This window comes from Danio rerio, chromosome 20 (genome assembly GCF_049306965.1).
Source record: "Danio rerio strain Tuebingen ecotype United States chromosome 20, GRCz12tu, whole genome shotgun sequence".
NCBI lineage: Eukaryota > Metazoa > Chordata > Actinopteri > Cypriniformes > Danionidae > Danio > Danio rerio.
In genome coordinates this window covers 27072167-27094954 of record NC_133195.1, presented here as the reverse complement: position 1 = coordinate 27094954, position 22788 = coordinate 27072167, and the positions used below count along the sequence as shown (strand labels likewise).

The window sequence follows — 22788 nt, the reverse complement described above, 5'->3', positions numbered from 1 at the left end:
TGAATTACCATGTTGTTAGCATGCTTCTAGCATGAATTAGCATGTTACTAGCATGATTCTAGCGTGAATTAGCATGTTGTTAGCATGATTCTAACAAGAATTGGCATGTTACTAGCATGATTCTAGCATAATATAGCATGTTGTTAGCATGATTCTAGCATGAATTAGCATGTTGTTAGCATGATTCTAGCATGAATTAGCATTTGACTAGCATGATTCTAGCATGAATTAGCATGTGACTAGCATGATTCTAGCATTTAATAATCAAGCATTTAATTAGCATGTTGTTAGCATGATTCTAGCATGAATTAGCATGTTACTAGCAATATTCTAACAAATTAGCATGTTGTTAGCACAATTATAGCATGAATTAGCATGTTGTTAGCATGATTCTAGCATGAATTAGCATGTTACTAGCATGATTCTAGCATGAATTAGCATGTGACTAGCATGATTCTAGCATGAATTAGCATGTAACAAGCATGATTTTAGCATGAATTAGCATGTTACTAGCATGATTCTAGTATGAATTAGCATGTTGTTAGCATGCTTCTAGCATGAATTAGCATGTTACTAGCATGATTCTAGCGTGAATTAGCATGTTGTTAGCATGATTCTAACAAGAATTGGCATGTTACTAGCATGATTCTAGCATGAATTAGCATGTTGTTAGCATGATTCTGGCATGAATTAGCATGTTGTTAGCATGATTCTAGCATGAATTAGCATTTGACTAGCATGATTCTAGCATGAATTAGCATGTGACTAGCATGATTCTAGCATGAATTAGCATGTTGTTAGCATGATTCTAGCATGAATTAGCATGTTGTTAGCATGATTCTAGCATGAATTAGCATGTTGTTAGCATGATTCTAGCATGAATTAGCATGTTACTAGCATGATTCTAGCATGAATTAGCATGTTGTTAGCATGCTTCTAGCATGAATTAGCATGTTACTAGCAAGATTCTAGAGTGAATTAGCATGTTGTTAGCATGATTCTAACAAGAATTGGCATGTTACTAGCATGATTCTAGCATGAGTTAGCATGTTGTTAGCATGATTCTGGCATGAATTAGCATGTTGTTAGCATGATTCTAGCATGAATTAGCATGTGACTAGCATGATTCTAGCATGAATTAGCATGTTGTTAGCATGATTCTAGCATGAATTAGCATGTTGTTAGCATGATTCTAGCATGAATTAGCATGTTACTAGCATGATTCTACCATGAATTAGCATGTTGTTAGCATGCTTCTAGCATGAATTAGCATGTTACTAGGATGATTCTAGCATGAATTAGCATGTTGTTAGCATGCTTCTAGCATGAATTAGCATGTTACTAGCATGATTCTAGCATGAATTAGCATGTTGTTAGCATGATTCTAACAAGAATTGGCATGTTACTAGCATGATTCTAGCATGAATTAGCATGTTCTTAGCATGATTCTAGCATAAATTATCATTTGACTAGCATGATTCTAGCATGAATTAGCATGTGACTAGCATGATTCTAGCATGAATTAGCATGTTGTTAGCATGATTCTAGCATGAATTAGCATGTTGTTAGCATGATTCTAGCATGAATTAGCATGTTACTAGCATGATTCTAGCATGAATTATCATGTTGTTAGCATGCTTCTAGCATGAATTAGCATGTTACTAGCATGATTCTAGCATGAACTAGCATGTTGTTAGCATGCTTCTAGCATGAATTAGCATGTCACTAGCATGATTCTAGCATGAATTAGCATGTTGTTAGCATGATTCTAACAAGAATTAGCATGTTACTAGCATGATTCTAGCATGAATTAGCATGTTGTTAGCATGATTCTAGCATGAATTAGCATTTGACTAGCATGATTCTAGCATGAATTAGCATGTGACTAGCATGATTCTAGCATGAATTAGCATGTAACTAGCATGATTCTAGCATGAATTAGCATGTCCTTAGCATGATGGATAGATAGATAGATAGATAGATAGATAGATAGATAGATAGATAGATAGATAGATAGATGGAGTGCGAGCATGAGTCAAACAAGCCAACCCCCGCTTCTCTACGATGTTCTGATGCTGAGATATAGCTGCTGTTATATCGTTGCTAGGTTAGTCTGTTTTGTTGCTACGGAGTTGATTGACAGCTTAGACTGATGATGTATCAAAGCTTCTTGCCAGTATGAACAGTTAAAAACAACCCCCATGTCTCTATCACACTGCAGCATGACAATATCAGTCTGAACCTCTTTAATGGCAGTCTATGGGACAGTTGCTAGGGTGCAGTATCTGGTTGTTAGGGTGTGGCTAGAAAGTTAAAAGGCCATAAGTGATTGGCTGCTGGCTAGACTGAGTTAAATGAGCTCAGACATTAGTCTGTAGGACAGTTTGATGCAGAGTTATGAGCTCACAAAGTTTGATCCCATGTAAAGTCATTGAGAGTATTTTGCAATGGAAGTCTATGGGACGGTTTCTAGGGTCCAAAAGTGGTTGCTAGGGCGTAGCCAGAAAGTTTAAAGGTGATCAGTCATTGGCAGTTTGATAGTCTGAGTTAAATGAGCCCAGTTAGAAGTCTGTGTGACATTCTGATGCGGAGTTATGAGGTCACAAAGTTTGATCCAATGTTACGTCTATGGGATTTTTCCGACGGTCCCGGGACGTTTTTCGGGAAACCGAAAGTCGGATCAGTCGGAAAGGATATAGCAACTCGAGTCAGAATAGTTCGGAGGTCTGACCCAAGTTTGATGGTCATAGCTTGAATGGCCTAGGAGGAGATAGAGTTTAATTTTTAGTCTCAGAAGAAGAATAATATAGAAAAATAATAATAAGTTTAATAGGATAACAGTAGTCTGGCTTGCTACACAAGCCAGCCTAATAATATTAAGTTTAATAGGATAACAGTAGTCTGGCTTGCTACACAAGCCAGCCTAATAATAATAAGTTTAATAGGATAACAGTAGTCTGGCTTGCTACACAAGCCAGCCTAATAACTAGAATTGTACATTTCCTAAAGGAAATGTGAATGGGGTTTGCGTGGCAAATCGATGGGGTACAATGTATTTTTTTTGCCTGCTAGGGTGTTCTGAGTGGTTGCTAGGTGGTTGCTATGGTGTTGCTAGGCGGTTGCAAGGGTGTTCTAAGTGGTTAGGTGGTTGCTAAGGTGTTGCTAGGTGGTTGCTAGGGTGTTCTAAGTGGTTGCTAGGTGGTTGCTAAGGTGTTGCTAGGCGGTTGCTAAGGTGTCCTAAGTGGTTGCTAGGTGGTTGCTAAGGTGTTGCTAGGTGGTTGCTAGGGTGTTCTGAGTGGTTGCTAGGTGGTTGCTAGGCGGTTGCTAGGGTGTTCTGAGTGGTTGCTAAGTGGTTGCTAAGGTGTTGCTAGGCGGTTGCTAGGGTGTTCTGAGTGGTTGTTAGGCGGTTACTAAGGTGTTGCTAGGTGGTTGCTAGGGTATTCTAAGTGGTTGCTAAGGCGTTGCTAGGCGGTTGCTAGGGTGTCCTAAGTGGTTGCTAGGTGGTTGCTAAGGTGTTGCTAGGTGGTTGCTAGGGTATTCTAAGTGGTTGCTAGGCGGTTGCTAGGGTGTCCTGAGTGGTTGCTAGGTGGTTGCTAAGGTGTTGCTAGGTGGTTGCTAGGGTATCCTGAGTGGTTGCTAGGTGGTTGCTAAGGTGTTGCTAGGTGGTTGCTAGGGTGTTCTGAGTGGTTGCTAGGTGGTTGCTAAGGTGTTGCTAGGCGGTTGCTAAGGTGTCCTAAGTGGTTGCTAGGTGGTTGCTAAGGTGTTGCTAGGTGGTTGCTAGGGTATTCTGAGTGGTTGCTAAGGCGTTGCTAGGCGGTTGCTAGGGTGTCCTGAGTGGTCGCTAGGCCCTTACTAAGGCGTTACTAGGCGGTTGCTAGGTGGTTGCTAGGCGGTTGCTAGGGTAATTTGGGTGGTTGCTAGGCAGTTGCTAGGCTACCCTGGGTGGTTACTAGGCAAGCCTCACATACATGCCTGATGAAATATTTATACTTAGTGAGCATTTGTAGCAAGTTACAGTACATGGCTAGTCAATATTAGCATGTAGCTAGTCACTGCTAGCATGTGTAGCATATAGGAAGTTCCGTTTGCTAGCATGAGTCAAACGAGCCAATCCCCAAGTCTCTACGATGTTCCGATGCTGAGATATAGCTGTTGATGAACGGTTGCTAGGGTACTCTGTTTTGTTGCTATGGGCGAGGTTACAGAGTGAACTTGAATGTGGTTGGCTGTCCAAGTCAAATGAGCCATCCCCCAAGTCAATAGGACACTGCTAAGCAAAGATATGCATGTAGGCCAGTTATAATGGCAGTCTATGGGACCAGTTTGGGGGCGTGGCTTGTGAGCTTCATTACCATATTGAGATGCTCATTGGTTGTCTGGGTCCAATGGGCCAACCCCTAAGCCTATATGACACTGCAATGCAAAGATATGCATCTAGCCCAATTATAATAGAAGTCTATGGGATCAATTTGGGGGCGTGGCTTGTGAGCTTCATTATCATATAGTGATGCTGATTGGTTGCCTGAGTCAAATGAGCCCACCCCCATGTCTCTATGACACTCCTATGTAATGTTATAGATGTGTGACCTTTATAATGGAAGTCAATGGGATGTGCAATGGGACGCCCCACCCCATGTTAAGTCAATGGGGCAGTTATTAAGGGTCTTTAAATGGTTTGGGAGGGCGTGGCTTGTGAGCTTCAAAATCATATTGAGATGCTGATTGGTTGCCTCAGTCAAGTTAGCCAACCCCCTAGTCTGTATGACACTGCTATGTACTGTGATTGACATGTGAGTCAAGAAATGAATGGGAGTCAATGGGCCATGTAAAGTCAATGGGGACCCCTTTGGGACGTCCTAGCACCCCAGGGGTACAACTTATACCCCTTTTCGGGGTATGTTCTCATACAGGCTGCAACCCCCTACAGATGTTGCGAGTCCCATATTTCTACGAATTTCACACTTGGCGCTATGACGCTTTAAAGGTCGTCCCATTTCGCGGCGCGTTTAGTGCTCTTCTAGAAAAATGAATGGGAGTCAATGGGGCCAATGTAAGTCAATGGGAGCACTTTGGGACGACCTAGAGCCCCAGGGGTGCAACTTATACCCCCTTGCGAGGTATGTTCTCACTTAGGCTGCAACCCCCTACAGATGTGGTGAATCCCATATTTCTATGAAATTCACACTCGGCGCTGTGATCCGTCAAAGTTCGGCTCAATGTTAAGTCTATGGGAATTTTGGGGGGGTTTTTTGGCCCCTGCGGGGCCAAAAAACCCCCCACCCCTTATAAAAGTCATAGCACACCATTCCCGATAAGACCGCACGATTTGAGCCCACTTTCAAGGGTCTGGGACGAAAGCTGCGGGACTAGTTACGCGCCGAAAAATAGGACGGAAGAAGGAAGAAGAAGAAGAAGAAGAACTAGATACTAGAATTGTACATTTCCTAAAGGAAATGTGAATGGGGTTTGCGTGGCAAATCGATGGGGTACAAAATGGTACTAAACTGGGCAATAGCACTGGAAAGGTAAGAAATGGTCAAATTCATGTGTTTATGTGGTTGCTAGGGTAATGTAAATGGTTGCTAGGGTGTGGCAACGCCTTTGTAATAGGTGAAGACAATAGAGATTTGATCAACCTGCATCAAAAGAACCCAAACCCTGTCTTTCTACGATATTCCTGTGCAAAAATATGGCTTGTTTATGTTGTTATATGGTTGTTAGGGGGCCTAAAGTGGTTGCTAGGGAGTGTCTACAAATTTGTTATGTCACTACTTAATACCGACTTGATAGGCGGAATAAAATGAGCCCACTCCCAAGCTTCTACGACTCTCTAATCTAGATATCAATGTCAGCCATTTTGTGTCCTTGTTAAGTCTATGAGGATTTTTGGGGGTTACTTTCTTGCCCCTCATGGGGGCAGTGTACCCCCACCCTCTTTGAAAAATCATAGCACACCTCTCCTCAACAGGCCGGTCGATTTGACACCTCACTCATCATTCTAGGGCAAAAAATGCGGCCGGAGTTGCGCGCCGAAGGTTTGAAAAAGTGAACAGTAATAGTAACACTAGAATTGTACATTTCCTAAAGGAAATGTGAATGGGGTTTGCGTGGCAAATCGATGGGGTACAATGTATTTTTTTTGCCTGCTAGGGTGTTCTGAGTGGTTGCTAGGTGGTTGCTATGGTGTTGCTAGGCGGTTGCAAGGGTGTTCTAAGTGGTTAGGTGGTTGCTAAGGTGTTGCTAGGTGGTTGCTAGGGTGTTCTAAGTGGTTGCTAGGTGGTTGCTAAGGTGTTGCTAGGCGGTTGCTAAGGTGTCCTAAGTGGTTGCTAGGTGGTTGCTAAGGTGTTGCTAGGTGGTTGCTAGGGTGTTCTGAGTGGTTGCTAGGTGGTTGCTAGGCGGTTGCTAGGGTGTTCTGAGTGGTTGCTAAGTGGTTGCTAAGGTGTTGCTAGGCGGTTGCTAGGGTGTTCTGAGTGGTTGTTAGGCGGTTACTAAGGTGTTGCTAGGTGGTTGCTAGGGTATTCTAAGTGGTTGCTAAGGCGTTGCTAGGCGGTTGCTAGGGTGTCCTAAGTGGTTGCTAGGTGGTTGCTAAGGTGTTGCTAGGTGGTTGCTAGGGTATTCTAAGTGGTTGCTAGGCGGTTGCTAGGGTGTCCTGAGTGGTTGCTAGGTGGTTGCTAAGGTGTTGCTAGGTGGTTGCTAGGGTATCCTGAGTGGTTGCTAGGTGGTTGCTAAGGTGTTGCTAGGTGGTTGCTAGGGTGTTCTGAGTGGTTGCTAGGTGGTTGCTAAGGTGTTGCTAGGCGGTTGCTAAGGTGTCCTAAGTGGTTGCTAGGTGGTTGCTAAGGTGTTGCTAGGTGGTTGCTAGGGTATTCTGAGTGGTTGCTAAGGCGTTGCTAGGCGGTTGCTAGGGTGTCCTGAGTGGTCGCTAGGCCCTTACTAAGGCGTTACTAGGCGGTTGCTAGGTGGTTGCTAGGCGGTTGCTAGGGTAATTTGGGTGGTTGCTAGGCAGTTGCTAGGCTACCCTGGGTGGTTACTAGGCAAGCCTCACATACATGCCTGATGAAATATTTATACTTAGTGAGCATTTGTAGCAAGTTACAGTACATGGCTAGTCAATATTAGCATGTAGCTAGTCACTGCTAGCATGTGTAGCATATAGGAAGTTCCGTTTGCTAGCATGAGTCAAACGAGCCAATCCCCAAGTCTCTACGATGTTCCGATGCTGAGATATAGCTGTTGATGAACGGTTGCTAGGGTACTCTGTTTTGTTGCTATGGGCGAGGTTACAGAGTGAACTTGAATGTGGTTGGCTGTCCAAGTCAAATGAGCCATCCCCCAAGTCAATAGGACACTGCTAAGCAAAGATATGCATGTAGGCCAGTTATAATGGCAGTCTATGGGACCAGTTTGGGGGCGTGGCTTGTGAGCTTCATTACCATATTGAGATGCTCATTGGTTGTCTGGGTCCAATGGGCCAACCCCTAAGCCTATATGACACTGCAATGCAAAGATATGCATCTAGCCCAATTATAATAGAAGTCTATGGGATCAATTTGGGGGCGTGGCTTGTGAGCTTCATTATCATATAGTGATGCTGATTGGTTGCCTGAGTCAAATGAGCCCACCCCCATGTCTCTATGACACTCCTATGTAATGTTATAGATGTGTGACCTTTATAATGGAAGTCAATGGGATGTGCAATGGGACGCCCCACCCCATGTTAAGTCAATGGGGCAGTTATTAAGGGTCTTTAAATGGTTTGGGAGGGCGTGGCTTGTGAGCTTCAAAATCATATTGAGATGCTGATTGGTTGCCTCAGTCAAGTTAGCCAACCCCCTAGTCTGTATGACACTGCTATGTACTGTGATTGACATGTGAGTCAAGAAATGAATGGGAGTCAATGGGCCATGTAAAGTCAATGGGGACCCCTTTGGGACGTCCTAGCACCCCAGGGGTACAACTTATACCCCTTTTCGGGGTATGTTCTCATACAGGCTGCAACCCCCTACAGATGTTGCGAGTCCCATATTTCTACGAATTTCACACTTGGCGCTATGACGCTTTAAAGGTCGTCCCATTTCGCGGCGCGTTTAGTGCTCTTCTAGAAAAATGAATGGGAGTCAATGGGGCCAATGTAAGTCAATGGGAGCACTTTGGGACGACCTAGAGCCCCAGGGGTGCAACTTATACCCCCTTGCGAGGTATGTTCTCACTTAGGCTGCAACCCCCTACAGATGTGGTGAATCCCATATTTCTATGAAATTCACACTCGGCGCTGTGATCCGTCAAAGTTCGGCTCAATGTTAAGTCTATGGGAATTTTGGGGGGGTTTTTTGGCCCCTGCGGGGCCAAAAAACCCCCCACCCCTTATAAAAGTCATAGCACACCATTCCCGATAAGACCGCACGATTTGAGCCCACTTTCAAGGGTCTGGGACGAAAGCTGCGGGACTAGTTACGCGCCGAAAAATAGGACGGAAGAAGGAAGAAGAAGAAGAAGAAGAACTAGATACTAGAATTGTACATTTCCTAAAGGAAATGTGAATGGGGTTTGCGTGGCAAATCGATGGGGTACAAAATGGTACTAAACTGGGCAATAGCACTGGAAAGGTAAGAAATGGTCAAATTCATGTGTTTATGTGGTTGCTAGGGTAATGTAAATGGTTGCTAGGGTGTGGCAACGCCTTTGTAATAGGTGAAGACAATAGAGATTTGATCAACCTGCATCAAAAGAACCCAAACCCTGTCTTTCTACGATATTCCTGTGCAAAAATATGGCTTGTTTATGTTGTTATATGGTTGTTAGGGGGCCTAAAGTGGTTGCTAGGGAGTGTCTACAAATTTGTTATGTCACTACTTAATACCGACTTGATAGGCGGAATAAAATGAGCCCACTCCCAAGCTTCTACGACTCTCTAATCTAGATATCAATGTCAGCCATTTTGTGTCCTTGTTAAGTCTATGAGGATTTTTGGGGGTTACTTTCTTGCCCCTCATGGGGGCAGTGTACCCCCACCCTCTTTGAAAAATCATAGCACACCTCTCCTCAACAGGCCGGTCGATTTGACACCTCACTCATCATTCTAGGGCAAAAAATGCGGCCGGAGTTGCGCGCCGAAGGTTTGAAAAAGTGAACAGTAATAGTAACACTAGAATTGTACATTTCCTAAAGGAAATGTGAATGGGGTTTGCGTGGCAAATCGATGGGGTACAAAATGGTACTAAACTGGGCAATAGCACTGGAAAGGTAAGAAATGGTGGTTGCTAAGATGTTGCTAGGCGGTTGCTAGGGTGTTCTGAGTGGTTGCTAAGGTGTTGCAAGGCGGTTGCTAAGGTGTCCTAAGTGGTTGCTAGGTGGTTGCTAGGCGGTTGCTAGGGTGTTCTAAGTGGTTGCTAGGTTGTTGCTAAGGTGTTGCTAGGCAGTTGCTAGGGTGTTCTAAGTGGTTGCTAGGTGGTTGCTAAGGTGTTGCTAGGCGGTTGCTAAGGTGTCCTGAGTGGTTGCTAGGTGGTTGCTAAGGTGTTGCTAGGCGGTTGCTAGGGTGTCCTGAGTGGTTGCTCGGTGGTTGCTAAGGTGTTGCTAGGCGGTTGCTAGGGTGTTCTGAGTGGTTGCTAAGTGGTTGCTAGGCGGTTGCTAGGGTGTCCTGAGTGGTTGCTAGGTGGTTGCTAAGGTGTTGCTAGGCGGTTGCTAAGGTGTCCTAAGTGGTTGCTAGGTGGTTGCTAAGGTGTTGCTAGGTGGTTGCTAGGGTATTCTAAGTGGTTGCTAAGGCGTTGCTAGGCGGTTGCTAGGGTGTCCTGAGTGGTTGCTAGGTGGTTGCTAAGGTGTTGCTAGGTGGTTGCTAGGGTGTTCTGAGTGGTTGCTAGGTGGTTGCTAAGGTGTTGCTAGGCGGTTGCTAAGGTGTCCTGAGTGGTTGCTAGGTGGTTGCTAAGGTGTTGCTAGGCGGTTGCTAGGGTGTCCTAAGTGGTTGCTAGGTGGTTGCTAAGGTGTTGCTAGGTGGTTGCTAAGGCGTTGCTAGGCGGTTGCTAGGGTGTCCTGAGTGGTCGCTAGGCCCTTACTAAGGCGTTACTAGGCGGTTGCTAGGTGGTTGCTAGGCGGTTGCTAGGGTAATTTGGGTGGTTGCTAGGCAGTTGCTAGGGTACCCTGGGTGGTTACTAGGCAAGCCTCACATACATGCCTGATGAAATATTTATACTTAGTAAGCATTTGTAGCAAGTTACAGTACTTGGCTAGTCAATATTAGCATGTAGCTAGTCACTGCTAGCATGTGTAGCATATAGGAAGTTCCGTTTGCTAGCATGAGTCAAACGAGCCAATCCCTAAGTCTCTACGATGTTCTGATGCCGAGATATAGCTGTTGATGAATGGTTGCTAGGGTACTCTGTTTTGTTGCTATGGGCGAGGTTACAGAGTGAATTGGATGTGGTTGGCTGTCCAAGTCAAATGAGCCAACCCCCAAGTCAATAGGACACTGCCAAGCAAAGATATACATGTAGGCCAGTTATAATGGCAGTCTATGGGACCAGTTTGGGGGCGTGGCTTGTGAGCTTCATTATCATATTGAGATGCTCATTGGTTGTCTGAGTCCCATGAGCCAACCCCTAAGTCTATAGGACACTGCTATGCAAAGATATGCATGTAGGCCAGTTATAATAGCAGTCTATGGGACCAGTTTGGGGGCGTGGCTTGTGACCTTCGTTTTCATACTAAGATGCTGATTGGTTGTCTGAGTCAAATGAGCCCACCCCCGTGTCTCTATGACACTCCTATGTAAAGTTATAGATGTGTGACCTTTATAATGGAAGTCAATGGGATCTGCAATGGGACATCCCACCCCATGTTAAGTCAATGGGGCACTTATTAGGGGTCTTTAAGTGGTTTGGGGGGGCGTGGCTTGTGAGCTTTAAAATCATAATGAGATGCTGATTGGTTGCCTGAGTCAAATAAGCCCACCCCCAAGTCTGTATGACAGTGCTATGTACTGTGATTGACATATGACATTTATAATGGGAGTCAATGTAATGAATGGGAGTCAATGGGCAATGTAAAGTCAATGGGGACCACTTTGGGACGTCCTAGAGCCCCAGGGGTGCGACCTATACCCCCTTTCGGGGTATGTTCTTACTTAGGCTGCAACCCCCTACAGATGTTGTGAATCCCATATTTCTATGAAATTCACACTCGGCGCTGTGATTCGTCAAAGTTCGGCTCCATGTAAAGTCAATGGAGACTTTGGGACGTCCTAGCTCCCCAGGGGTACAACATTTACCGCGTTTCGGGGTGTGGTTTGAAGCCTCTTATAACCCTCTCGAGATGTCGCGAATCCCATGTCTCTACGAATTTCCGTGTTGGCGCTACGGCGATTTCCGGGAATAGTATCTTACGAGTGTCTAGAAAATGAATGGGAGTCAATGGGCCAATGTAAGTCAATGGGGACCACTTTGGGACGTCCTAGAGCCCCAGGGGTGCAACTTATACCCCCTTGCGGGGTATGTTCTCACTTAGGCTGCAACCCCCTACAGATGCTGTGAATCCCATATTTCTATGAATTTCACACTCGGTGCTGTGATTCGTCAAATTTTGGCTCAATGTTAAGTCTATGGGATTTTGGGGGGGGTTTTTTGGCCCCTGCGGGGCCAAAAAACCCCCCACCCCTTATAAAAGTCATAGCACACCATTCCCGATAAGACCGCACGATTTGAGCCCACTTTCAAGGGTCTGGGACGAAAGCTGCGGGACTAGTTACGCGCCGAAAAATGGTACGGAAGAAGGAAGAAGAAGAAGAAGAATAATAAACCACAATAGTAAGAATGGACTTTGCCTAAGGCAAACCCCATTAACTAGAATTGTACATTTCCTAAAGGAAATGTGAATGGGGTTTGCGTGGCAAATCGATGGGGTACAAAATGGTACTAAACTGGGCAATAGCACTGGAAAGGTAAGAAATGGTGGTTGCTAAGATGTTGCTAGGCGGTTGCTAGGGTGTTCTGAGTGGTTGCTAAGGTGTTGCAAGGCGGTTGCTAAGGTGTCCTAAGTGGTTGCTAGGTGGTTGCTAGGCGGTTGCTAGGGTGTTCTAAGTGGTTGCTAGGTTGTTGCTAAGGTGTTGCTAGGCAGTTGCTAGGGTGTTCTAAGTGGTTGCTAGGTGGTTGCTAAGGTGTTGCTAGGCGGTTGCTAAGGTGTCCTGAGTGGTTGCTAGGTGGTTGCTAAGGTGTTGCTAGGCGGTTGCTAGGGTGTCCTGAGTGGTTGCTCGGTGGTTGCTAAGGTGTTGCTAGGCGGTTGCTAGGGTGTTCTGAGTGGTTGCTAAGTGGTTGCTAGGCGGTTGCTAGGGTGTCCTGAGTGGTTGCTAGGTGGTTGCTAAGGTGTTGCTAGGCGGTTGCTAAGGTGTCCTAAGTGGTTGCTAGGTGGTTGCTAAGGTGTTGCTAGGTGGTTGCTAGGGTATTCTAAGTGGTTGCTAAGGCGTTGCTAGGCGGTTGCTAGGGTGTCCTGAGTGGTTGCTAGGTGGTTGCTAAGGTGTTGCTAGGTGGTTGCTAGGGTGTTCTGAGTGGTTGCTAGGTGGTTGCTAAGGTGTTGCTAGGCGGTTGCTAAGGTGTCCTGAGTGGTTGCTAGGTGGTTGCTAAGGTGTTGCTAGGCGGTTGCTAGGGTGTCCTAAGTGGTTGCTAGGTGGTTGCTAAGGTGTTGCTAGGTGGTTGCTAAGGCGTTGCTAGGCGGTTGCTAGGGTGTCCTGAGTGGTCGCTAGGCCCTTACTAAGGCGTTACTAGGCGGTTGCTAGGTGGTTGCTAGGCGGTTGCTAGGGTAATTTGGGTGGTTGCTAGGCAGTTGCTAGGGTACCCTGGGTGGTTACTAGGCAAGCCTCACATACATGCCTGATGAAATATTTATACTTAGTAAGCATTTGTAGCAAGTTACAGTACTTGGCTAGTCAATATTAGCATGTAGCTAGTCACTGCTAGCATGTGTAGCATATAGGAAGTTCCGTTTGCTAGCATGAGTCAAACGAGCCAATCCCTAAGTCTCTACGATGTTCTGATGCCGAGATATAGCTGTTGATGAATGGTTGCTAGGGTACTCTGTTTTGTTGCTATGGGCGAGGTTACAGAGTGAATTGGATGTGGTTGGCTGTCCAAGTCAAATGAGCCAACCCCCAAGTCAATAGGACACTGCCAAGCAAAGATATACATGTAGGCCAGTTATAATGGCAGTCTATGGGACCAGTTTGGGGGCGTGGCTTGTGAGCTTCATTATCATATTGAGATGCTCATTGGTTGTCTGAGTCCCATGAGCCAACCCCTAAGTCTATAGGACACTGCTATGCAAAGATATGCATGTAGGCCAGTTATAATAGCAGTCTATGGGACCAGTTTGGGGGCGTGGCTTGTGACCTTCGTTTTCATACTAAGATGCTGATTGGTTGTCTGAGTCAAATGAGCCCACCCCCGTGTCTCTATGACACTCCTATGTAAAGTTATAGATGTGTGACCTTTATAATGGAAGTCAATGGGATCTGCAATGGGACATCCCACCCCATGTTAAGTCAATGGGGCACTTATTAGGGGTCTTTAAGTGGTTTGGGGGGGCGTGGCTTGTGAGCTTTAAAATCATAATGAGATGCTGATTGGTTGCCTGAGTCAAATAAGCCCACCCCCAAGTCTGTATGACAGTGCTATGTACTGTGATTGACATATGACATTTATAATGGGAGTCAATGTAATGAATGGGAGTCAATGGGCAATGTAAAGTCAATGGGGACCACTTTGGGACGTCCTAGAGCCCCAGGGGTGCGACCTATACCCCCTTTCGGGGTATGTTCTTACTTAGGCTGCAACCCCCTACAGATGTTGTGAATCCCATATTTCTATGAAATTCACACTCGGCGCTGTGATTCGTCAAAGTTCGGCTCCATGTAAAGTCAATGGAGACTTTGGGACGTCCTAGCTCCCCAGGGGTACAACATTTACCGCGTTTCGGGGTGTGGTTTGAAGCCTCTTATAACCCTCTCGAGATGTCGCGAATCCCATGTCTCTACGAATTTCCGTGTTGGCGCTACGGCGATTTCCGGGAATAGTATCTTACGAGTGTCTAGAAAATGAATGGGAGTCAATGGGCCAATGTAAGTCAATGGGGACCACTTTGGGACGTCCTAGAGCCCCAGGGGTGCAACTTATACCCCCTTGCGGGGTATGTTCTCACTTAGGCTGCAACCCCCTACAGATGCTGTGAATCCCATATTTCTATGAATTTCACACTCGGTGCTGTGATTCGTCAAATTTTGGCTCAATGTTAAGTCTATGGGATTTTGGGGGGGGTTTTTTGGCCCCTGCGGGGCCAAAAAACCCCCCACCCCTTATAAAAGTCATAGCACACCATTCCCGATAAGACCGCACGATTTGAGCCCACTTTCAAGGGTCTGGGACGAAAGCTGCGGGACTAGTTACGCGCCGAAAAATGGTACGGAAGAAGGAAGAAGAAGAAGAAGAATAATAAACCACAATAGTAAGAATGGACTTTGCCTAAGGCAAACCCCATTAATAATAATAAGTTTAATAGGATAACAGTAGTCTGGCTTGCTACACAAGCCAGCCTAATAATAATAATAAGTTTAATAGGATAACAGTAGTCTGGCTTGCTACACAAGCCAGCCTAATTAAATGGATATAACAGTTAGGCCTACACAGTAAACAAACATTTACAGCAAAATTATATTAATCAATAAATAAATAAAGTTATACCCAGCTGGGATTTCGGTCTTTCGTTGGCGGGAGAAAAAAAACAATTATAAGTACTCACAAAATCCGATGAAATGGCGAAGTCTACAAACGTTCGTCCGCGCTCACGAAGATGAGTTGTATAACCGCCTTCACGAATCCTCCGTTCACGATGCAAACAGGCACGATCAGCAAAGTCTCGGTCTCTCTCCAGTCAATCTTCCCGTCCGCGGCAGGTCCAACAACTTTCACTCCCTCGCACTGAACGTTTAACAGCAAAAAATGTCCATCGATCGACAGATGTGATAATGTGTATGTTAGGTCTTTGTAAAACCAGAAACTTCAACAAAAATTTGTTTTTAAACTTTAAAATACAAAACTCAAAACAGTGTCACACTCTCTACTCTCCATTCACTGTCTTCCGTCTACAAGCCCCGCCCTTTTAACCTCTAGAGGTCATTAACCTAAACATATAAAATTAATTACTTAATTATTAATTTATAAGTTAATATTCTTCTTAATGAACTACAATTTCAGATGTAAAGTTGAAATTAAACCCATTTGTAAGGTAGCAGAATGTGCTCAAATAAATCTGTAAAAAATCAACACTACAATAGCAGGGCTCTACAGGAGTAACGTTTCAGTTGTTCATTCATTTTCTTTTCGGCTTAGTCCTTTTATTAATCTGGGGTCGCCACAGCAGAATGAACTGCCAACTTATCCAGCACATATTTTTATATGCAGCGGATGCCCTTCCAGCCGCAATCCATCACTAGGAAACATATTCATCCACATAATTCACCCATACCACATTTCTTTGGACTAGTGGGGGAAACCAGAGCACCCGGAGGAAACACGAAAGGGTGCAAACTCCACACAGAAAATGCTAACTGACCAAGCCAAGGTTCAAACCAGCAACCTTCTTGCTGTGAGGCGAACATGCTACCCACAGTGCCACTGCATCACCAGGGGTGTTGTATTTTATGTGCATTTTTGCAGCAAGGCAAAGATGTCAAATGAAATCAAAACAAATCACTTTAATTGTCACATCATTAGCAAGTGTATGTTTGTAATTAAGCAATGAACAAACTGCAAACTTTAAAGAGCCCATATTATGGGTTTTTGAAAATTCCCCTCCATGTAGTGTGTAACACAGCTCTAAGTGAAGTGAAGTATCCAGCTAAGGCTTAAATCTGCAAAAATACAGTGTTTAAAACGGTTGATTCATCTATAAAAGAGTCGACTCATAGTGCTTCAAACGAGTCGCCTTGATACCGAGTCATTAGGTGTTTCGCCATGACGTACGAACGAAACCAAGTTATTCACGTGCACGCGCAGACCCGGGAGATTTCAAACCTGAGGCCCCGCCCTCTGACGCAGAAACCCAGACACACACAAACACACGCACACAAACATGCGACCGTCGTATTCTGTAGCTGTTCTCCCTGTTAAAGCTGTTCTCACTGTTAACTTAAACTCGCTCCCACAGGCGGACTGGACACGCAAAAAGCGTACATACTCTCACGTGAACGCGCTCGGCGCCCGTACACATTATATGAGCGCGTCAATATATTTCATCGTTCTCTGTTTACTATTATTTTTCTTGCCTTTGATATATAGATGCTAAGTTTACATATATTTAACAGCCCATCAAAGAAAGCATTTTACTATAATATGACCAGTACAGCGATAGATTATATCTATCTATCTATCTATCTATCTATCTATCTATCTATCTATCTATCTATCTATCTGTCTGTCTGTCTGTCTGTCTGTCTGTCTGTCTGTCTGTCTGTCTGTCTGTCTGTCTGTGTAATTAGTCTAGTTTGTTTTAGCCTTTTTTCCCCTGTAAGCAGTTATGTAGATTACTGTTGATCCCTTTTAAATGTTTCCCTAAATATGTTTATAGAATTTTCTTAATTGGCTTTTAAATTAAAAAGAAAATTATTAAAGTAAATGTGGAATGTGTGTGTAAAATACTGGTTAATAGAATGTACGCACACAAATTAAAATAAGTAAAGTGCATACTTTAATTTAAAATGAAATGTTTTTTATGTGTATATTTTCAAAAAGGTTTAATCTAAGATAACATTTAACTTAACAATTACTTGAAAACTATTAACATAAAGACAGGGTATGGGATTAACATTCTGCCCAGTTGTAGGGGCTTCATGGGGTCAGGCTCAAACACATGTGATACCTCCGGTCACACGTGTCACTGAATCTGTAACGAAGGAATAAGTGTTTTGAGATTGCCATCTTATTTTAAAAGAAGGTTACCCAGGAACAAGGTAATGGTTTTCTGTACGTTTCCCCTTTCTTTTTCCACTTCTATATTATTTTCCCCACAATAGTGGCACAGCTCACTAAGGTCATCTATTGAACCAAAATATACATTTATATACAACTATATGAAGGGTTAATTGGGTCTTAGTCATGTGGGAAAAAAGTTACCATGGACATAATAGCTTGACAATTTGGCAATTACTTATCTCTAAAATGTAATATTGAATTAAAATCTTCTAAATTTGCACAATTCTATAATAAAAAATATCAAAAGGCAAAATATCTCCAAATTATACCTTTTTTCACACAACTTGATTATTTTTATGCAGTGAAAAACAAAGTACCAGATTCATTCAGCAGTCTCATGGCAATTTTTTCCCTGTCATTGTCCACTGCAGAGATATTATTTGCAAACTGCAGAGACTCTCCACAGTAAATCAAAGTCTTGTCACAACTGTGTAACTGTTTTTTATGTGTGTTATACATTTTTTGTTGTGTGATTTAAAAAAAAAATCCAAACTTAAAAAAGATAGTAAGACAGGGAAGAGTCTTGCATTTTTGTTTATTTTTATTTTGGCTATGTCAGGTAACACTTATATATGTATTTTTAAGGTAGTTATAATGGTTTTCCTAACTGTTTTGGCATGCACGGAGGACTGTGATTTGGCATTTTGGAAAAAAATAATCTGCATAAACTTTAAATAAACTTAGGTGTAGAGTTATCTTTAATGCTAGAAATAAAAGCAAAAAAAAATAGTTTTTTGCTGACCAAATAAAAACTTCAAAACGAAACCATGGTGTAGATCTATATACTGATGCATGAATTAACACATAGTCCTTTAATATGGATACGATAATAATACTAAAAAGAGCATTAAAAAGCCTTGTATATCATTTTGAAAGATGCAAGTACGCAGTGAAAAGAGAAAGAGAGAGCAAAACTGTCCAGAAACGTTATTACAAACCATTTGATTGAACCATTTGATATATATATATATATATATATATATATATATATATTTATATATATAAATTATTTATTTTTTTATTTTTTTCATTATCGGTTTAATGTTCAAATTAGTGTTTTTTTCAGTAGATTATTTGTGTATGTATTATCAAAATTGTAGTTTTTTTTTATTATCATGTAAGCTGTTTGCATTTAGAGAACATTATTTTTTTCTGTGTGAAATACGAGTGATTAGATACTAGCGTTGAACAATTCATTCAGCACACGCAACCTGGGTGCATTAACGAGGCAAACTAGACAAACTACACAGACAGACAGACAGACAGACAGACAGACAGACAGACAGACAGACAGACAGACAGACAGACAGATAGATAGATAGATAGATAGATAGATAGATAGATAGATAGATAGATAGATATAATCTATCGCTGTACTGGTCATATTTTAGTAAAATGCTTTCTTTAACGGGCTGTTAAATATATGTAAACTTAGCATCTATATATCAAAGGCAAGAAAAATAATAGTAAACAGAGAACGATGAAATATATTGACGCGCTCATATAATGTGTACGCGCGTTCACGTGAGAGTATGTACGCTTTTTGCGTGTCCAGTCCGCCTGTGGGAGCGAGTTTAAGTTAAACAGTGAGAACAGCGCCTACTAGAGTCACAGAATACGACGGTCGCAGAATTTGGTGTAACACCGGTCGATTGAAGTCACACTGCAGATGGATATTATATTGAGTCTCTACCCAAAGATGAAACATCAGCATTATAACCAAGCAGTTGGAAACTACTGAAAACTTCTGGAAGCTACATGCTACAAAGAATACTTCATCTGAGTTTGTTGAAGGAAGGATCAGTAAAGAGTAACTTACTGATGGACGTCAGGATGGGTTTCTTCCTACCTTTCTCAAGTGTAAGTACGTGTGGTTAAAGTTGTTGCCTCGTTGACTCTAGCTTGCAAATGTATTTAGTTGTGATTTGTTACTTGTAACCGAGTGTACTGTATCAGGTTAACTGGCTATATTCTCTTATTGCGTGCAAAGTCACGTTAAAAACGCGACGCGTGCTGCTTTGTTTATGGAGCTCCGTGGTAGAGTTCTGCATTCCCGCGGCTGTCCCCGCGCCAGATTTCTGCGGCGCAGGAATAAATTTCAGAATAAATCGCGGGAGCGGTCGGTAACGGGTTTAATTTGGGACGGGAGCGGGCTGTCTAGCAATATCACGGATATTGCTATGCGAATGAGAAAGAGAGAGTCTGCTTGGTGCTTGTGTGTGTGTGTTAGTGCGCACGCGCGCGTATGAGAGAGAGAGAGAAAGAGCGAGAGCGAGAGCGAGCTTTGTGTGCTTGGTGCTGTTGGACTGTATAGCTGGGTGATTTTTGGTTGTGTTCTCCCCCGCTCTAGCCGGATCGGGCGCGGCGGGCAGAAAAAGGAGCGGGTTCTCAGGCTAAAACCTGGCGGGTGCAGGCGGAAGCGGGAGCGTTGTCGTCCGGAGGTGTGTGTGTGGCAGCTAAAATCCACGCCTACACTATCGAGCGTGTATGAACTGTGATTACTTTTTATATTGCTGATTAGCTATTGGGCATTTCACTCTCTGACTGAAGGCAGTCGACCAATCGCGACAGACTGTCATCGGTCCAATCAGCGCAGATTAGCTTCGCGCTAAGGTGGGGTTTGGGAACAAATGAATCACTGGACGATTCATACGGGAGTCGCTGGGATAATTAGGTAAAAATAAATGCAGATTATAAGACCATGAAAGTGTTTTTTGACCTTGCATGCATATTAGACTGTTGTTGGAGACCCTTACAACCAAGATATGACCCTATTTCATGTATAATATGGGCTCTTTAAGCCTTTATTCCACATTTATGCATCATGTCATATGCTCTTACCATCATTTTTCTGAAGTGAAAGGATGCCAATATACTTTTAGAAGTCATCTTTTTTGCAGAGGTTGGTATTAATTTCTGCCTATGATTTATAAAAATTAAGAACGCATAAATACAGCTCTAAATACATCTCTGTCAGACCCTTTTGTCAAGAATAATTATAATTTAGTCTATATTGGCTAGGAAAAGGGCAGAATGTTGGGTCAGTGGGTAGCACAATTGGCTCACAGCAACAAGGTTGCTGGTTCGAGTCCCGACTGGGTCAGTTGGCGTTTCTGTGTGGAGTTTGCATGGTGTTCGAGTGGGTTTCCTCTGGCTGTTCCGGTTTTCCCCACAAGTCCAAAGACATGAATTGGGTAAGCTAAAAGTGTGTGTGGATGGGAGCGTGTGGGTGTTTCCCAGTGATGGGTTGCTGCAAGAAGGGCATCTGCTGCATAAAAAACATATTCTGGATAAGTTGGAGGTTCATTGCGCTGTGGCGACCCCAGATTAATAAAGGTACTAAGCTGAAAAGAAAATGAATTAATAAACAATTATATAAATTACTAATGATCATATGATTAAATAGAAAAAAATAAAAATAATGAAGAATAAATTAATACAAACAAATAAAATAAAACACAACACAAACAAATGGTTGATTTTTTTAAACAACACACAAATAAGTTTGCTACAGGATTCTTAGATCCTTAGTAGATTCTTTAACATTATAAAAGGTACAAAAAAATTGGTATGGTGCGGTTTGCTTTTGGTACTTTTTGACATTGGAAACAGCTATAAAAGTGTACTGAACTGTACCATACCGTACCACTCAGTGGAAACAGGCCATATAGGGCTACTTTAACACAATTAGGCTTATTGCAGCATATCCAGTATTCCTCATCACAACCCACAACAAATTTTATTTGTATTTACACACAAACGTTTGTATTTACACACAAACACATGTAATTTTTCTATTTCATCAAAGCCTTCTATTATAAGATAAAATGTATAGAGTTACAATAATCTGTGCATTAACTATACATTTGACATTGCAAGGCTAAGAAACACAAAGAGATGTAACTGCTTGTGACCGTTTGCATGACAGACTTAGTAAAAATGCGTTCACACTTTTCATCGGTGAATATGAGCAGTCTTTAACAATAACAGCCTCAATCAATAGACCTAAGTGCAATTCAGGTTTGCGTAAAAGCCACCAACTAATTCGCCATGTGAGTGCTATATTCATGTTCAGCACATTTTGAAAGACTCTAGTGGAACTGCAAGGTTTGAAAGCTTTTCTCAAGTTTTAAGTGTTTTGTCTGACCCTCATAACTGGCTTCCACTTTCAGGTTGGTCTCCGTGCCACCAAGCTGATGTGATTCTGAGATGTAAACACACCACACAAAAAGCATTGCAGGATCACACCGTAACTTAACTAGCACTTCTACAATATTCTCAGTTCTCTACAGAACATGCCATTAAGGCCAAACCTGTCAGGATGGTTCCCTGCCGGCATTAACTCATAGGGGAGATTCCTGATGGATGAAGGTGATGTATGCTCTGCAGGAGTCCGCTGGGAACATCTTCATTCCCTCTTTCTTCTACTCGCTTGCCGTCTCTCCTGGGAATAGTGCGGTAAGGGTAACATCCTCGGCTGCTTCCAGCGCATTAGCTCTGATCAAACGGCTGCATGCGTCTCCCGTGCCCCTCTCAGCTCCTGCTCCCATATAACAGAATATGTGCATTAGTGCTTGTGCATTATGAATGGGAGTAGACCTATGTTTTCAAACATTGCTACCGAGGCAGAGCATTAGGTTTAAAAACTAATACACATGATCATTTATCCATTAAGGTTTATATAATATATATAATGGCTAAGCAGGGAGCGGGAAATAGAAAACTTAAAATGGGGCTGAAATAAATGGCAGTGAAAAAATGGGGGCAAAAAGGTAATGTGAGTGGCCTAATTTTGTTTTAAAAAGATATTATTTAGTCACATGTACACAGGCATCCAATAATATGTTTTGTTTACCTTTAAATAATGTACGTGAATAATGTAATAGCTGGTTGACCCTAGCAATAACCTCCACCAAATATTTCTGTGAATCCGACATGCCCAAGAGTAAGAAAAATTCTTTTTTACAAAACCACTTTTAATCATCACTCTCGGGATGTCCAAAGCGAATTCCTTTTTTTGAGGTCATGGCAAAGCATTTCAGTCGGGTTGAGGTCAAGACTCTGAGTAGGTCAGTCAGCAGCAACTGAATTTCCTCTGTTAAAGCTGTTCTGTTGTTGAAATATTAATGCACTTTGGGTCGCTGTCTTGTTGGATAACCCAACATCTGTTGAGCTTCAATTAGCAGCCTCAACTAATTTATCTCTGATAAACTTGGAAGTTACATTTTCTGTCACTGATAGCTCTGAGGCAGCAGTTCCAAACCAAAATGAGCTTTTGATGTTAGTCTACTGTGGCTGCTCCCCTCCACAGAACACATTTTTGGTTTTAGTCCACCGAATATTTTTCCAATAGGCTCATCCAAAGACTCTTTTGTGATCTTCAAACATTCAGCATTTTTCTTTTTTATTTTGCTTGTTAGTTTGTTTAGGACTCTGGCTTCTTCTATGGCGTCCTCCCATGAGCACTGTTCTTGTGTAGTGTTTTATGAACCATTGACAAGTCAACAGAGATGTTCCAGTGTGGGACTCATATCCTTTTTTCACCATGCACTTTGAATGTTTACACAATGTGCTTATTAAAGACAAGAAAACAGGTAATGGTCTTTGTGTTTTTTAAGCAGACCTTGTTTTTCTGTTGTTGTTACTGCTTAGCCTAATCTGAACAAGCAGTATGATAGAAAATACCAAAAGGCATCAGTTCAGAAACTATTTTTTAAGAGAATACCCTTCAGAAGTTTGGTTGTTAATATTTTTTATTTTAAATTTGTAATTTATTTCTGTGATT

General features: G+C 42.8%; 2 long non-coding RNA genes across 4 annotated transcripts in view; one reads left to right on the top strand and one right to left on the bottom strand.

Moving 5' to 3' along the window:
- The window catches only part of LOC103911176 (uncharacterized), a 149458-nt gene that overhangs the window by 94213 nt on the left and 32457 nt on the right, over positions 1 to 22788 (bottom strand). For 2 of the 3 annotated variants that reach the window (XR_012395797.1, XR_011007775.2), the window contains one exon: positions 21317 to 21543. This is a non-coding gene — a long non-coding RNA (uncharacterized lncRNA). Of the gene's footprint in view, positions 1 to 20474; positions 21208 to 21316; positions 21544 to 22788 lie in introns of those variants that run through there. The other variant, XR_661830.4, reaches the window with a different exon arrangement.
- Positions 5426 to 8478, top strand: LOC141379276 (uncharacterized). The gene is made up of 3 exons (XR_012395796.1): positions 5426 to 5535; positions 6172 to 6621; positions 6719 to 8478. It is a non-coding gene; the product is annotated as an uncharacterized lncRNA (long non-coding RNA).